This window comes from Dermacentor albipictus, unplaced genomic scaffold (assembly GCF_038994185.2).
Source record: "Dermacentor albipictus isolate Rhodes 1998 colony unplaced genomic scaffold, USDA_Dalb.pri_finalv2 scaffold_46, whole genome shotgun sequence".
Classification (NCBI taxonomy): Eukaryota; Metazoa; Arthropoda; class Arachnida; order Ixodida; family Ixodidae; genus Dermacentor; species Dermacentor albipictus.
In genome coordinates this window covers 58,696-77,690 of record NW_027225600.1, presented here as the reverse complement: position 1 = coordinate 77,690, position 18,995 = coordinate 58,696, and positions in this window count along the sequence as shown.

Sequence of the window (18,995 nt, the reverse complement as noted above, 5' to 3'; positions counted from 1 at the left end):
AAACAATAGACTAGCAGTATCTGTAAAAAGTGACATGTGGTCATCAAAGACAAAACACTCGCAGTATGCGCCTTAGAAACAGATGCTATGATGCAGTCCATAGCGGAAAAAAAAAAAGATTCTCCAAACCAGCAGTAAAAGCACTGACAGAGGAACATGTGACAAATGGATTGGGTAATTCATTCCATTCTTTGATCGCCCTCGGAAAGAAACTATACCTGAATATATCATTCCGTATAACTGCCGGCTGTATGTATAAACTGTGCTTGTGTCTGGAGCGTTGATCTGGTGAAATTACACAGAAATCAGTGAAATTAATTTTAACCTGGTTATGAATAATTAGGTATAAAAATTTCCGTTGGTCAAACTTAGTCCTTAATTCTAAAGCGGAGAGGTTTGCGCGTCTGCATAGTTCAGTAGGAGAGTGCACGCGCTGATACTTGTTAAATATGAATCTGGAGGCGGGAGTCAACCTCTGTCCAATTTATGACGGTTGGTTACAATGTGTCGGTCCCATACAATGTTAGCGTATTCAATAATTGGCCTTACTAATATCTTATATGCCAAGCTTTTCACTTCAGGAGTTGCGCTGTACAGTCTTCGCCTGAGACCCCATAAGACTTTATTTGCCCTGCTACACACCTGATTGATATGCTTATTCCATCTCAAATCTTGAGTAAATATTAGTCCTAGATATTTATATTCTGTTACTCTTTTTAGTTCGTGTGGATCGATGCTGTATTTGTACCGCAAAGTCACCTTCTTTCTTGTTATGTTCATAGAAAGTGATTTTACCGGATTCAGTGACACTTCGAGACATTAATTCTCAAAGTGTGCGACGGAATATCTTGGCGTTCCAGAATTACTTTTGCGCTTGAATGTACAAAACGAAGTTTTGTTGAAAAAATAAGCGAGACAGTGCAGTTTTACCGCAAGTTTGATGGCGCGCATATTTCGAAACTGGAACCGTAATTAGAATTCTGTCAAAGTGGACTTCTCTTTGAAACTCACAGGCTACAATTCGTAAATTGCAAAAGTGCCGTAATGTAATTAGTTAAACACTTCTTTCCAAAATGCTTAGTAATTTGTTGTTTATGTACTTTGATTTATTGTAGAAGCAATGTCCGTCTCTTCGAGCAATCCATATACATTATTAGTATCGTGAGTCTTTAAATACTAACTTTATTATCGAAAACTAAAAAACATTTTGTTTAAACGAGTGAAGAGAGAAAGGTTAACCAACGTCACGCTCGGTTTCACCAGCCTACACGTCAAGGAATGAGAAAGGGGCAAGAAAGCTAAGAAGCAACAAGGAGAGAAGGAACGGCTTGAAAAGAGCGTAATAACAGAGTCCTTTAAAGATTAGAAAAGGCCTGCTTTCCAAATCATGGTTCCTATGTGAAACAATTGCAGTGTTGCAATCTTAATATGAAATTGCAATCTTAATGTGAAACTCAATGGAGCTTCGGGCTTCCTAGATGGCACCACGACATCGACGCTCAGACGTTGGGGTATCTACAATCTGATGATGAACTTTTTATTTCTGGATTCTGTTGCTACGGAATGCCACACCAAAGGCGTGAATCCGAATAAGGGATAGTTTCTGGTAGTGGCTATTGCCACCATAGCTAAACATTCCCCGTGGCGTTTGACGCGCTGCAAGCTTCGTTCATCGTGCAACTGCTTCTGGTTATGAAAAATTTCAGAGGTATATGCTGAATATCAGAGTGCATAATTAAAAAAATTGTTATGCCGATCGCAACCATGAGAGGCGGGCTTGCGAGCCACAGAAGTATGCAATGTTTTCTTTTTGAAAAAACAAAAAGTTCACTAGTTGCACATTAAAGAAATTCTTTGAAATAATTATTTCTTTGAATATTGTTGACCTAACAGCGGCTTTAAGGTACAATTTGCCAGAACAATATGCGAGTTTCAACCTTGAAGGATGTGCGTACACAAGTATATTGAGCGTCTAAAAGATCTCGGCTCTTCAGTTTTTAACCCTACGCGAATGGCAGTCTCCACACGATGGGAAACAGAATATATTTGAAGCTTGTAGTTTAATTTATTTCCTACAAGTTGGTGGAAGAATAGCAAAGAAACTGCTTCAAATGCAGCCACAGACAGACAACGAACTTTATTGACAAGGTCCTAAAAAGCCCTGCCTTAGGGCAGAGCTGCCATCCGCTCCCACGTGCGGACGGGTAGGCCGAGCCTAACCGCCGCATCGTGGGCTCTCTGGACAGCCCAAGTTTGCCGCGAAAGTTTTGAGCTCTGGGTGGCAGAGCTCCATTCTTCTTCTGTGAAGCGAGTGGGTCGCTGTAATGAGGGGAATCGCCAGAGCATGTGTTCTGTATTGCTAACAGCCCCACAGTCTGGGCAAGTAGGGCTAAAAGCCTCTGGAGTGATCGTATGAAAGAGGGCTGGGTTGGGATAAGACGTAGACTCCCCCTAAACAAAATGAAATCCTCCTTATCCCAATAATCTCGACGCCATCTCCAAACTCAACCTGGGCTCATCCTTCCATGCCTTCGTCAGGTCTTTCTTGAGCAAACGATGTGCCATCCTCAAGGCTGGAGATTTGGAATCGGAGAAAATAGAGCTGAGCAGAAGAGGCAGCCCCCAGATGTAAGTCATCTCACCGCTCCTCTTCAACATCGCAATAGTCGACCTCTCAAGATACCTAGGTAAGGGGCAGGGCATCGGTCACAGAATCCACGCGGAGGACATCACTGTCTGGTGCGCGGGTGGCAATGACGGACAAGTCGAAGCCACTCTGCAGGAAGCTGTCGACCCTGCGGAGCGCTTTCTAACCGACACCGGACTCCGGTGCACCCCAAAGAAATCGGAGCTCCTCTACAGCCCAACTAGAAAGGGCCGCAAGTCACAGAACTGGAAACCTCCCACTGAATTTGACATTAATCTCTACACCAAGTGGGGAGATCCCATTCCCAAAGTCGCGTCCATTCGAATCTTGGAAATGACACTCGAACTGGCGAGCACGAATAGCATCACCATTCACAAACGAGCAAAGAAGACGGATAGCGTCATTGGTATAACCAGGTGGGTAGCTGACAGAAGAGGCCTGAGTGAAGAGAATCTGATAAGGCTAGTCCAGGCTTTCTTGTTATGCCATTTCACGTACGCAGTGGCCATGCACGTCTGGAAGAGGGCCGAGCGAGACAAACTAAATGCCATTATAAGGAGGGGGATCAAGAGCGCGATCGGACTACCAAACTACACATGCACCGACCCACTCCTGCAGTTGGGTATTTATAACACTTTGGAAGAAATGCAGAAGCACAAGAAAAGACACAGGTTTTCAAGCTCTCCGGCCCCAGGGAGGGCAGACGACTCCTAACAGAGAAGGGCGTCCCCCCGGCCACTGTCAAAGATGCCTACCAGGGCCTTCCGAAAGAGCAGAAAGATATCATCATATCGCCCGCCCCACGCAATATGCATCCCCAGCGCAACGTAGAAAGAAGGAAGGCCAGAGCGGTGGCACTCCTACGTCACGCGACAGAATTACCCGGCGGCAGCTGCCTCGTTGACAAGGCCCAGTATGAGAACAGCCACAATTTCACGGTAGCATCAGTCAACCACAGGAAATTGACCGTTAATGCCGTTTCGGTACGAAGCACGTCATCGCGTGCGGCCGAGCAAGTGGCCGTTGCCTTGGCCCTCCTGGACGACAAACATGCCAATATCTTCAGCGACTCCAGGGCAGCCATCCGCGCCTTCAGCGTTGGCGCTGCGTGTAAGGAAGCCTGTCGTATCCTCGACGGCAAAAGCATCGCCACCCACACTCTCACGGGGTTGCCCGCTCACATGGGATCCATCATGGGAGGCCCCACAAACCTCGACGAACTGGCCCACTCCAAGGCGCGAGGTGTCGCTTTCAGCGACCATAGAGAACTCTAACGCTGGCCCGCAGTGGTGGATAACAGAGATCAACCAACCACATACAATGAAATTGCGCAGCACTTGCGCAATCGCGCAGACTTCCCCTTCCACACAAGAAGTTAAATAGGGCGCAGGCATTGGCCCTCAGATTATTGAAAACAGGCTCGCACGCCGCCCGACTTTATTACACAAGTTTTATCCGGACACATATGCCACTAGTTCTTGCAGGCACTGCAATGGCATCGCTAGCATAGACCATATGCTCTGGCGTTTTCCCTCGTCACGAGGCACAGAACAAATCAATGAGGACAAGTGGCTCTCCAGAGGCTATGGGCTGTCCAGAGGGCCCACGAGGCGGTGGTCGGGCATGGCCTGACTGTCACAACGTGGGAGCGGCCCGCAGCGCGCTGAGTCGCGCACCTCAGGACCTTCATTAAGGTTTCGCATCCATCCATCCATCCGTTACCCCAGTAACGAAGCCTTCATTGCTTTGAGGCCACGTTATGTCACTCTGAAAGCTTCCTTACTGAAGGGTCCTCGGTGAAGGCTTCTTGGTGCTTCTTCAGCGTAAGGTTGCTCCGTAGCTACCTGCCTTCATGCGTCCTTACTCTGCTCCTAGCCCTGAATGAGCGCTTCATCTCACTACTGGCGCACGTTATGTTTGCTTGCGCATGCGCGCTGTAGCCCACCTGCGCAGACGTACGAGCTTTCTCCGCAGAAGTAGCGTTCATTCCAGTCACACGTTCGGCATGAATGGCGTCTCGCAACACTGGCGTGTGAGTGTTGCTAGAACATACACTGCAAAAAATTTCCGTAAAATAACGTAGAAAACATACGTAAAAAATACAGGCAGTGTCATGTTTTATGAAAAACGGAGGGATTCTACGTAAAAACAACGGACGACACTTCTGTTTTGTCGAAAACGGAGGAAACATACGTTAAAAAGAAAAAAAAACGTGTTTATCATCCGTATTTCCAAAAACGGAGAATTTCCGTAAATTGTGGCGGGCAGCGTGCACTGAGAGTGAAAACTGCAGGTATCCGCATGTCTCTTTGAGGCGATGACCGTTATCATAAATAGAAATCGGAAAATATTGTGCGGTTGAAGTGAGGCGCTCATTATCATGCGTACTCACTAGCTAGTACTCATTAGCTGTCTAGCGGTGACACAAGTTCGGACTGCGCAAGCGGAAGGTGGCGACACTGGCGACACTTCACTTGGTTCGCTGCTCCTGTGCCGTCAGGTTGTCCGAGTTTTTTCAGCGCCGTGTGACCCGTCTTTTGTCAAGTGCCTCGTCGCTGGACTTCTGATTTAAAATCAGGTAAGCTTTATTTTACTGCTTTCGTCAGTGATCTTATGCACAGCAGTTGTAAGCCACACGGGAAAGCTCTAAATGCCCATAACTGTTGCGAGTCGGGCAGAGCCGCACGTGCGAGCCCTATAAGGAATTCCGTTGGCGAGGGTAAAGAGCTCACGCGTTCGATGTTTTCAGCTGGGTCATGGGACATATATAGATTGACTCAAAAGCAGCAATGGAAAACGAATGTGGCAACAACTGTCATTTAGCTGCGTGCGCATCTGACAACACTCTGGATTGGCCTTTGTTGCTGTGAAGCTATAGGACTACAACCTCATTTCTTTCGCCCATCCAAAGGCATGGTACTTTGCGCTTGCGTTTCGTATGTGTGCCGTGTTGACTATTTTCTTAAGTTGCGAACTGCGAGAAAATTTACTGTCAGCGGTAGCGCGCGTCAGAAGAAAATGACACGTGGTTTGCACTTGTTCTCGCGTCCCTTCACAGCATTACACAGCTGTCGTGCAGTGAATCCATTATGGAATGCATGTAAGACCCTTGCTCCAGAACCTTTATATGTAGCGTCGTGTAAGCTGCACAGTCTCAGCGCTTCAAATTAACTTATTTTTCCCTATATATGGTGTGGCATCTGCAAAGCATGTGAAGGAGCAGTGTGAAGGCATTACGCTCTTCTGTCACGTCACGCGAGTCCGTGGGTTTACTTATTAAATATCGGTGTCACACTGTCACTTGATCGCGATCGGGCCCCATCCGGATCGAATTTCTCGATTGCGATCGACAACGATCACTGTTACGCGGCCCAACGATCCGGATCCAGTCTGGGCGGAGCTCAAGCGCACCAGTTGCCCTAAGCGGGTCCAAAGGACTTATGAAATTTGTATAAAATAGCAATATAAAACTTGTTTTCTTTTTTCTCAAGAAAACATTATTTCGTTTGTCGTAGTGGGTAAGGAGGTTAGCTGATCGTCTGCGTCTCTCAGAACTACATGGTCGGTAACCTGCGATTGCGATCAGGCCCGATCACGATGTACGGATCGCGAATTGCCTGCATCTATATAGAGCTCTATAAAGATTGGTTCCTATCGCGATCGAAAGTGACCGTGTGACACCGGTATTAAAGCTGACAATGTACTTCAGGATGTGTGTACAGATCTATTAGCGGTTTATGTTAAGACTCATTCCTTTGCTGATGTTCATTTTGTGTGCAGCAGATGCGGCCTTCACATATCCTCAAAATGTGAAGTTGTATCTTCATTAATGGCAGCCAAAATAGACTGCGTCGGTTTAATCGTAATGCTCCATTTTTGTGAATGCATATGGCCAGATCATGTAATGATCGCATTTGATGGTATTTGTAGGAATACGTTTCTGCTTTGAAAAACCGAAGCACTCTTAGAATGAAATGAAAGAAAATTAACATTAGCTGACATGCACACAAACCATCAGAACTAATATGCTGGTGTGGATTCCATTATAGTACAATGGAAGTAATGTTATATTATTGAATAGTTCTGAAAAAAAAAGTGGACACAAGGAAAAGCATGTACTTTAGATTAGAAGTAATTGTTTGGTCTTTATTGCAGCTATAGCACCAATGAAGAATGGCTGCTTGCCGCATTTATGCACAGACTTTTGTAACGCTGGTGGACTATTTCGAGCACTACCGTTATCACAGCAGTGTGCTCGGTGGTGCCCTTTGCCCTCGTGACCCATGCTGTGCTCTGTTTAAAAACTATGAAAGCCTGCGAAGCCACGTCTTCAGGCATCACAGAAAACAACGCAACAAACAGGATCATCCTGCATTTGTCTGCTCTGTGCCCTCATGTGGGGCAAGTGAGTCTACTCGCACCGAGTTCATTTGCCATGTTGCCGCACATTTGGATAGAGGAATAGATGCTGTCATGTGCCCTTTTGTGGGATGTTCTAGTGTATTGAGGTCAGCAGGGTCATTCAGGACACATGTGTCAAGGTACCATCGTTACACTACGGCAACACAGCTGTTACCTGTGCCAGATGTTGACTTCGAAGTCGAACCTGCTACTCCAGATGGGGAACATACTCGTGCCCCGATTCTTGATGTTGGGGGCAACTGTGAAACAGGCTCTAATGATAGTAGCCAATTGGAGCACAATCCTTTTACTGACAATTTCGCACTTTTTCGTTTAAAGCTGGAGTCTCAGCATCATGTGCCAGCAAGCACACTGCAGTACATTGTTAAGGAGCTGCAGAATCTTCACAATCTAAACAAAAACATGTCATTGCATGAGGTTGCCAAGACAGTTTCCACTGACACACTTTCTTCAATACGTTCTGCATTTTGTAAAGATGCCTTTGAAGGTGCATCTTCTGTACTGAGATCTTCATACTCCCGTCATAAATATTATAAAAAATGGCTGTGGCTTAGGTAAGGTTAAGCCCAGGATGCGAAGCATACTAGCCTTTATTTTAGTTGTTGAACCACTGTTTAGCCTGGTGAACTGCTGTTGCTTGGCTATATTTGGTTCGGCTAGACGAAGAAACAACTCATGCATTACTTCTTCGCCTTCAAGAGTGGAACGCGACAGCGTTCCCGTCGACCCGCCAAGGGGTGTAAGACAATGGGCTACAGGGCAGCGACTACGCGCCCCGCATTGGACGCGGTGAGCGTCGAGCAAAGCAGCGTTCGGCGCGGCAACGAAATGTGCGCCTGAGCAAGAGACGCACGCCTTAGAAACAGCGCGTTTCTAAGGCAACACCGCATTCACTAGAGGCGCTTTTGTACCGCTTTGAAGCGTTGTACTCGTGGCTCAGTGGTAGCGTCTCCGTCCCACACTCCGGAGACCCTGGTTCGATTCCCACCCAGCCCGTCTTGCAAGAGTTGAGCCAAAGCCACTTCTCCTCTGTCGTGACGTCACGGTGTCACGTGATTTCATGGTCACCGCCGCGCCTGAGGAGCTGGGTTGAGCCCTCGTAATATGCTTCGCATAAAAAGTTTTTTTCGTGGCACCAGTGGAAATCACTTTAGGCATGAACAAGCAAAATGTCACATCTACTTACCACTATGTGCCAGTTGAGCATCTGGTCTCTTGCCTCCTAGCAGTCAGCAAACATCAGGAGAGTACTACCAAGATTACATTTTCTGCCCGCCTTTCAGACAATCCACAGAGAATGTAATACACCTAATTTTGTATCAGGATGAATTTGAAATAGTAAATCCATTAGGCTCGTTAAAGGGCAATTTCAAGCTACTTGCAGTGTACATGACACTTGGAAATTTGCCGCTGCGTAGCAGATCGCGGGTTGAAAGCATGCAATTGGTCATGCTTTGCCGCCAGAAGGACGTGAAAGAGTTTCGTCTTGACAGAGTTCTTCAGCCTTTGACTGAAGATTTACTTCCACTTGAAACTAAAGGTTTAGTTATTAATGGGATGAATCACGTGGTACGGCTAGATTTCATTGCTGGTGATAATCTTGGAAGCCACATGGTTGGCGGTTTCACTCAGAATTTCAGTATGTCAACATACTTTTGCCGCTTCTGCCTACTAACACGTTCCCAATTCCATGAGAACCCATATATAGTAGGAGAAAGGCGAACCCCAGACAACTACAGACAGTCACTTGAACATGTTGTGAACACTACTGGAGGACATGATGATTGTGGTGTAGTGATGAACTCTCCTTTTCATGTACTGCAACATTTCCATGTCTGCCGGTCTGGTGTGCCACCATGTATTGGGCATGATCTTTTTGAAGGTGTGGTTCAGTATGATATGCCGTTATATATTCGTTACTTTGTGACTGAAAAAGGCTGGTTTACATATGAATATCTTAACAACAGGATTTGTACTATGATATACAGTGCCCATGATTTGCGAAATAAACCAGCCAAAGTGTCTAGCCAAAGTGACAAACTTGGAGGTCATGCATTGCAGAACTGGACACTAGTGAGACTGCTTCCTGTGTTTGTAGGTATGAAAGTAGCCAACGCAAGTGACCCAGTCTGGGAACTTTTTTGTCAAGCTCATGGAGATCACTGACCTCCTTATGGCACCTACTATAACTCCCGCTCAAGTAGCATACTTGGAAGTTTTGACTGAAGACTACATAGCATCCCGAAGTCTTATTTTTTCTACTAACAAGCTGCGGCCAAAGCATCATTATACGTTGCATTACAGTCAGCTAATTCAGGAGTTTGGACCACTCTGCCATGTCTGGACCATGAGACTCGAAGGAAAGCACCAGTATTTCAAACAGTGTATGCGAAGTGTGAGAAACTTCAAAAATGTTACAAAGACACTGAGTGAACAGCATCAGCTGTATCAGTCATTCCGGGCAGTACGAGGTTTATTTCACATTCCTGCGGTGTACACAGATATGAGCCGAAATGAGGAGCCAACAGTTTTAAACAAGCTGAAGCATGTTCAAATACCTGACAACAGTGCTCTCCTAAAGAAAGCCACTGTGGATGGCTGTTTGTATGCAGTGAATGACTACATTCTTGTGTCAGGTACACGGTTTGATCCAATGTTTGGCTCAATCATTGCCATTGTTAAAGCTGGCTGTGAAGTTTCTTTCTTGGTGCAGTGTGTTAGGGCCACTCTCGCTCCAGCCTTTTCTTTGTATGAATTAGAAAATGCATTTTGTGAAACAGTGCTTTTCCGCCCCTTACAGTTACTGGACAGAACGCCATAGCAGCCCTATTTACTTGGTCAAGCCTCTGTGATAAGGCTCAATTCTTTTTTCCTGAACAACTGTGAGTTGCATGCTGAGGCTATTTCAACACAAATGTCATTTATTGTTTAAAGGTACACACGTGGTGCACTTATACCAAATGCTAATACAATATTGTTTTGTATGTTCTTTTTTTCATTGTACTTCATTGCAATATTGACACATTTAGATTTTGCTGCCTTTGTGCAGCATTTACATGCATCAGGGTGGTAAACTAGTTACTCCATGACCAGTGCTTCAGTGCAAATTATTATGATGTGATTGCAATTTGTAAACGACTACTGCTCCCATGTTGTAACATAGTTGTGGTTTAAATTGTCTACTGTTAGGTAAGTTTAGAGCATGCACATGTTAATGTGCTGAGGCTAAATTGACGTTTTGCTTTTCTGCTTTTCATAGCCATGAATATGTTTCATAATGCGAACAGTGCATCAGCTCTGAAAGCCTCAACAATTGTTATTCGCCAACATGTAGACACGAAAGCCTAGACATTTAAAGTTCATTTGTTCACATGTTTTATATGTTTGATCAGGCATGACGAGTTCATAGTCCAATTATTTGATACGTGTGGCTTACGTTGCACAACTAGTGTGGCAACTGTCACAAGGAATTCATAGGATCCTTAAAGTGCGAGGTCTCTTATAGAGCAGGAACAATGCATTCGTATCAAGGAGAATGAAGAAGTGTTTATTCTTGATTGGCGCGCAGCCTTAGTTCATAGATTAATAAAATTAGGCTAGTGGGCCTGAAGTTCCTCAACCAATAGATGCTTTGCCCCAAAAGGGTACCATTGTATAAAGCCTGAAAATAATTCCCTTTGGATGTCTTGTGTGCCATTAATCTTGTTCTCTTTAACTACCTAGCATTCATTCAACTCGGAAGCATGTGACATGTTCTTGCTGAAAATTGGTCGAACGCTTTAGTCATCTGTATGTTTTGTATTTTGTTTGTATTCTGGTGTAATATTAGCTGGCATCTAGAGCCGACTACTTTGTTGTAACGGGTGTGACAGCTGTGCTAGTTGCATCATATTGATACAAGTGTGAAATTCGGCACCTTCTTCCAAAAGGAGAAAGTTGGCCTAAATTAGGCCATCCTACAATTAAGATATATTTGGTAACAGCTGCCTTAAAGGTCATGTGTTCATTGCAAGAGACGGAGGAAGGAGGGCTGTTTCTTTTGCACACGTGCTAGGAAAAAACGAGATGGCAAATGCTCTGCTGAAAGGTACAGCAACTTCATAGTGGTGATCTGATATCTTTGTTGTGACCGTCTCACAGCAAAACACTGCGAGACAAAGTTAATGTCGCTCTTTACTGTGCCAGAAATATTATCATTGAGGACTTGCATGTTCTTGTGCATCGTCATGTGCATTTTTCATTGATCGTGTTGCAATCCTATGCATTGCGCAAAAGGAATTGCCTAGCAGAGGTAGCAAGCCACAGTTAAACAGCTTCATTTGGCAATTTGTTTGGAGCACTTGAGCTCTGCCCTGTAAGTGCTGAGCCAGATGCTGACCAATAAAGTCAAATTTCGATATAACAAGTCACGTCGGACTGCGGAAAATCGTTCGTTATTTTGAAACGAAATGAATGGAGAAGATACACAGCAGGCCTTTCACAATTCTTAACATGAATTGCCGCAGTGTCGTGAATAAGACTGTCCAGCTTGAGAGCATGCTTTTTTCACTAGAACCCGACGTGGCCGTACTAACCGAAACTTGGTTAAGCGATGATATATTTGAGAGTGAATTCGTACCAAAGAATTATAAAGTGTTACGTAGGGACCGGGATAGAAGAGGGGGAGGTATTGCTATACTGTATAAATCTTCCATTATGCTGCAGACAATGCCTGATGTTCCGGATGTAGAAAGCGTATTTTGTAAATTATATGTCAATAATTTTAGATATATCCTTGCAGGTTTGTACAGACCTCCTAACTCCACTGTTGAATACTTGGAGCGCTTGTCAACTTATATGCATTCATATGTAACGCTAGAAGATAAATTAATATTAACCGGTGATTTCAACCTGCCAAATATCAATTGGGAAACTTTTTCTTCGTATCCAATTCAAAGTGCAGAAAGTGTTATGACTAATATAGCTTTTACTTTTGATCTACTACAAATTGTGCAGGATTTCACAAGAATTCAAAATGATTCAAGGTCCATTCTTGATTAGTTTTTTGTAAGTGGCACCATTAAAGACTGCATCTCATATACAGTAACATCTGGTATTTCTGATCACAAAGCAGTTGTCCTGACGTTGAAAAGTGCTTTAATAAATTGAAGCAATAACGTTCAATATTTTCCAAATTTTTCAAGAGCACAGGATGACTCTATAATAGATGCGCTAGCTTTTAACTACGATCACTTTCAAGGCCTTGATTGTAGTGTAAACGACCTCTGGCTTTTCTTTAAAGACCTCATTTTTGATTGCGTGGAACACTTCGTTCCTAAAATAGTGAAGAAGTCGGAGCGCCGCAATCCATGGATTACGCGGGAGACGTTACAGATGAGGCGGAAACTTAAGCGATTAAAAAAGAAACGCGCCCTAATGAAGGACGGCGAAGAACTTAAAGCCGATATTGATAACTTGTCCGAAAAACTTCACGAAAAGATTGTCAAAGATAAAGAGTATTATCACAGCACATTACTACCAGACTTTATCAGATCATCTCCCGAGAAATTCTGGAGGGTTGTGACGCCCGCCTCTTCGTCTTCCGACACCATTTTTATTAACGGTGAAAGTGTGCGGGATGAGAAAATTGTGTGTTCTGCTTTTAATAACCATTTTAAGAGTGCATTCACACGTGATGATGGCTGTTTACCATCCTTTTCTGCCGAACTACCTTCCTTTCCCGACATTGTTATGTCGGAACAGGGTATTCTAAATTTATTGTTAAAGCTTGACATTAAGAAATCTCCAGGACCAAATGATATTCCGAACTGTTTTCTAAAGCGTTATGCTGAATGGTGTGCAAAATATCTGTACATTCTATTTGCGAAGTCCATTAACGAAGGATCACTACCGGAAGACTGGAAAATTGCTAGAATAAAACCTTTACATAAATCGGGGGATAAATCACGCATCAATAATTACAGACCGATTTCATTAACATCATCTTGTAAGCTCTTAGAACATATAATTCATAAACATATATCTGGTTTTCTAGTCGAACATAACGTTTTCACAAACATGCACAGCATGGTTTTAGAAGTGGCCTTTCGACGATTACTCAACTAGTTGAAATCGTACATGACTTTGCTAACACTGTAAACAAAGGGAAACAAACAGACGCGATATTCATGGATTTCAGCAAGGCATTTGATAGGGTGTCTCATGTTAAATTGCTTCATAAGCTAGGAGCTGTGCTTAAAAATGGTAAAATATTAGCATGGATTAAAGCCTACCTTACAAACCGCCATCAGTTTGTTACTGTAAATAAAACAACCTCCGATATAGCTGCTGTAAATTCTGGTGTCCCACAGGGATCCGTTCTTGGCCCCCTTTTATTTTTGTTATATATAAACAATATTGTCACTAACCTCTCTGTTAAAATCAGACTTTACGCTGACGACTGCGTTCTGTACGATGAAATAACAACGGAAGAAGACCAACTTAGGTTAAACAGGGACTTTAACAAGGTAGTTGAGTGGTGTAGACAATGGCAAATTCAGCATTAATTTCGGAAAGACAGTATATATGCGGATAACATTAAAAAAGAAGCCACTGGTATATTGCCATGGCGCAGAAAACGCTTTTTTGGCAGAGGTAGCACAATATAAGTACCTTGGCTTGTACATAACAAAGGATCTTTCCTGGTCAAAGCACCTTGACACAGTAGTAGCAAATTGTCGCCGCAAGTTGTTTTTTCTAAGACGCGTATTAAAATCCTCCACACCAACAGTACGTCTATTGGCATACAAAACACTAGTCCGCCCCGTTTTAGAATATGCTATAGTTATATGGGACCCGTTCACTAAAAGCGATATTGGAAAGCTAGAAAGCTTACAGAAAAAAGCAGTTCGATTCATTTACAATACATATGGGCGTAGTTCTATTACTAACCTTTTATCCCGGAGCGGCTTGCCTTCTATAAGTGACAGAAATCGTGCATGTCGTTTGAAGTTCTTTTTCCAAATAATAAATGGTCACTACAACATCGACACGTCTCGCATTATCACCTATGCAACAGGTTACGCTACCAGACAGCGACACTCACTAGCTGTAACTCCATTTGCAACACGTGTCAACTGCTTCAAGTATTCCTTTTTTCCGAGAACTATAGTAGATTGGAATAAGCTGGCCGATAAAGCTGTAACACAGGACTCACTATCACTTTTTGACACATATCTTTAACTTTTTTTTTGCACTTGCTGAGATTGTCAGTGATAGCACTGTTTTACTGGGATTGGGAAAGATCGCCGATGCAACCTTGAGGCGCTTGTTTTTGCGCCTGTTATTTTGCGCTTAGCGCTTGTTTGAAGAATTTTTGAGTGCAATTCCCAATTGTTGTATTTATATTGTTTCGTGAACTTACTCGTGTACCACGCTGCTAAGATGTTGTTTAAGATCGCAGTATTTATAAATAAATAAATAAATGAATAAAAATATCGTTGTAAGGAAAAACTTGCAGTTATAAGCCAGTGAACAAACCTAGGAATGAAAATGAACGTACATTGGCAGTAGGCGCGTGCGCAGACAGGTGTACTCTCAATTAAAAGTGTTTCACTCATTTCGAAGCTGTTTTATGTGAAGAAATCAGTTATTTCCTTCTGGCGCGTGCAGCACACATGACCGATTAGGAATGTGTGTACATCTTGCACTTTGTGCAGTACCTCATCGGATATTTCATTGCACCGAGATGAAAGTGTGGACTTCGTTTATGTGCACTGAAACATCAATCTTCGACACCATCTCATCTTCTGTGTTCAATGACTTAGTCTTCTCCATTCGGGTTGTCGTCACTGGAGACATTGTGAACGCGGTTCACAATCTCTTCGGTCATCAGGTCTGCCACTGTTATTGCTGCAACGTCGCTCTCCTTGTAGTCGCTGAAGAAAGAGACAGCGGGCAGCAGTTCTGCAACCTCGGTCCACAGGTCCCCTGGGTTGTTGTCATCTCCAGGTCGTCTTCAAGGTGCACAGGTGCTTTGACAAGTCCTGCTTTTCACCAGCAGTTGCTAATGGTGGACGCCTTCAAGTTCCACCAAGCTCCTGTGAACATTTCCACTGCCTGACGAACATCGATTGCGGCCAGCTGCTTTCAGCGGAAGTTTATAATCAACTGCTGCACAAGGTGCTTACGAAATTCTGCTTTCACACGCTTTATAATGCCCTGGTTTAGGGGTTGCAGCAAGGACTTGTTGTTTGGCGGCAGAAACTCCAAGCGAATGTGAGTCAAGCAAACATTCACAGTGTGACCAGAGCAGTTGTCGACAACCCGTAGAATTCTTCAATCATTCCTTCTCATTTGGTCATCGAATTCGATGAGCCACTCAAAAAAAAGTTCTCTGGTCATCCACGCTCATTTGTTGGCGATGTAGTCCTACGCTAACGACATGGCATTTTTCGTGCAGCGAGGGTTTGCGTATTTGCCGTTGACGAGCGGTTTAATTTTCTTCATGCCTGCTGCATTGCAGCAAAGCAGGACTGTCATGCATAGATGAGACTTCTTCCTTTGCACTGCTGCCCTTTAAAGTGCATCATCTGGCCTGGCAGGAGGCGATAAAAACATGCAGTCTCGTCCGCATTGAAAATATCATCTTCAGAGTACGACTCAGTCACCTCTAGAAAACGATATTGCACCAGGAATGTGCGCCTTCTGTGTCAGCAGCCTTTTCCTCGCCTAAGACTACCTGCCAAGTTATGCCGTTCCTTTAGCGGAAATGAAAATGCCAACCCACACTGGCGGCGAACCCAGTTATTTCAAGTGCATCGGCAAATTCGCTGGCTTTTTTTTGTGTTGGGCCAGACGGAATGTTTTGCAGTCTGGCATCTTTGAACTATGTGAGAATAGCTTGGTACACATTTTGAAAGCTTCCCAGTAGCAGCCGTTTCCTCGAAGGAGCAAGTTGCAATTTCCAGTGAAGCTTTGACAAACTTGTCTCGGCCTTTCAAAATGGCTGTGATGGTCGACGGGGCAATGCCACGCTCTCTGCACATGTCGATTTGCTTTTTCCCTGCGTCAGTTTCCTGCAATACATCCAGTATGTGCTGCAGCGAAAACTGCTTTCTCTTCTTGGCACCATCGCTAGCTGCATTCATCTTTGGATCTCGCGCGAACATCGCCAAACCTTTCTCGTGAAGTTCTTGATGAAGTTTGTGGTGAAACCGTTGGCACTCGACATGGTGATCATGATAGTTGCTGCACTCGGGAGTTTCTGCTTCGCGCATGAGTTGCGGCACTGCTACTTTTAGCTGAATTCGTAATACTGATGTTCCTCTGTTAGAAAGGGAAAAATAACCTATGTGCGTTGTTCTGAAATATGTGCTGTGTTGAAATTCGTAGTTCTAAAATATTTTTACATTAAAAATACCGGCAACCTAACAGGGATTTTTAAAATATTAGTAAATTTGAGAAATTCGCTAATTTTGGTTTCATAGTAACGAGACTTGACTAGCCTGCAGTGTGTGCCATAAAGTAATATTTTAATGTACCATATTTTTCCGGGCTAAGTCTGCACCCAGTGTAGAATCCACAGGGGCCAATGAGGGTCCAAATTAATGTTTTTAGATAGTTTGCACCTGCTGTGTAGTCCCTAGAAACAAACCTGTATAGATAGATAAGCAAAGTTTTTATACTTAACCATTATAAGTCTGGTTAGTGGTCAGGCAGTATTAGTCATGGAAATGAGTCTGGAAACCCATCAAAATCACTCTCATCAGGGCTGTCGGAACGAAACATGTCAAGCATGTCAGATTCGATGTATGCCTCGTCAGTGTTTTCATTGCTTTCAGAATCAATGCCTTCATCACCTTCAGTTTTCCGTCCGACGTTCATGAAACCTTTGAGAATAACTTAAAATGGGACGGCATGCTACTGGTTGGTAGCCCGCCCACTTGCACACTTCTGCACAAGAGATTCCATATGTATTCATCTACTTTTTGTAAACATATGCAGCCCCCTTCTTCCATCCGGGCCTCATATTGCTTTTGAACTCTGCTCTTGAATGTTCGGGGAGATATCCGGAGGCTGAAGGTGTTTGGTCGTGCCTTCTGGGATGATAGAAGTTGCAGTAGCGTTCAATGTCTACAAGTTGGACATGCATGGAGTTCATTATTACAAAATACTTTGGCTGGTGTCTTGTACTGCCATGCCTTCTGTCATTCTGTTGTAGCACAGGCAAAATTCATAGGTGCAGTGTGTACTTGTTTTGTTCCAGCATGCTTCCAACCTCGCATATAGGATAGAGTAGGAATAACTTTAATGAAGTGCTAGCAACCGATGGTTTAACGCGTCGTGACGCTGGCCAAGCGTCGACCCGGGGTTATACCCTACTCTGCACTACCCTAGTTGGGCCCGTTTGTAGTGGGTAATGAGGCTTGGGCTTTTCGAGTGCACGCCGGGCCTGCTGGACGGCCCATAGTTGTGTCCTTGTCTGCGGACTGCAGTGCACCTTGAAGTTCGGGTGGGTAAGTCCTGGAGCTAGCTGCCATGGGGAACCTGGCAGTCCCACATGATATGCCATTGGTCTGCCGGGCCCGCTGCACAAACACCGCACAGCCCACTCGGATAGAGCTCTGGGTGAAGCACGTGCAGCATTGCGGGGGCGAGGAGTGACGCAGTCTGTATTTGCCTTAGGATTACGGCCTCCTCCCGACTGAGTGCCGGGCGGGGAGGCGGCATTGTCCGTCGAGCTAAGCAGTAACACTTCGTTACTTCGGCATAACTGGTCAATCTGTCTTTGGTTTCGAAACATTACACGGAACGATCACTCTCAGGGGCGCGGAAGGCAAGCGCTCGCGCCGCCGAATGGGCGATCTCGTTGTGGTTCGGTGAGGATGCACACTCGCCGGCGTGCACCGGGAACCACTTGACACGGATGGTGCTGCCACTGTCTTGAAGTTGGAGCTTGCCGATGATGGCGGCCGCCGGCGCGCATATTTGCCCCTTGGCAAAGTTGTGCACGGTGTTCCTCAAGTCGCTGAGCACGATGCGACACTTGGCCTCAGGGATCGTCAGAGCAATGGCAACCTCCTCAGCATCTGTGGCGTTCGTGCACCGCACGCTTGCTGCCGTTGTCTTGGTGCTGGTAGCCGCCGCAATGACCACTGCCGCGAAGCTTGCCTACTTGTATTCTGCTGCGTCCACGTACCGGGCGTTGCAGGTCTTGGGCGTGTTGTTCGATGAGGGCCTTGGCCTGCGCCTGTCGCTGTTCTTGGTTGTACTCTGGGTGCATGTTCTTCCGGATGGGATCCACGTAAATGTGGGCCCCCACCTCCTCTGTGATCACGCACGATTGCCGGCTGGGAGCTTCGGGGCTGTAACCCTGGGACTTCAGTATACTGCGGCCTGTCTTGGTGGTAGAGAGGCGCTCCATTTGCGTGGTGAGCTGTGCCTCAGCTATTTCTTCTAGGGTGTTATAGACGCCGAGCTGCCGGAGGCGAGCTGTACTCGTGGTCTTCATTAAGCCCAGCGCCGTCTTGTAAGCCCGTCTGATCAGCATGTTGATCTTGGTCCTGTCAGTGACCTGCCAGTTGAGGTAGGCCGCAACGTAGGCGGTGTGACTGATCACAAACGCCTGGACGAGGCGCACGAGACTGCCTTCACGCATGCCCGCCTGTCGTGTAGAGACTCTGTGTATGAGCCGGATGGCGTCCATTGCCTTGGTGGTCAGCTTGTTGATGGTCTCGTCGTGGCCGCTCTTGTGGAGCAGCAGGCCCAGGACCCTGATCTTGGGAACTTCGGGGATGCGTTGCCCCGATGCAGTCACAATCTTGATGTGGTCACACTCCCGAAGGGGAGCGCGCTTCCGTCACGGCCGAAGCGGTGTGAGGATGAACAGCTCGGATTTCGCGGGCGAGCACATTAGGCCTGTGCCGTCACGGTGCAGCTTGATGGC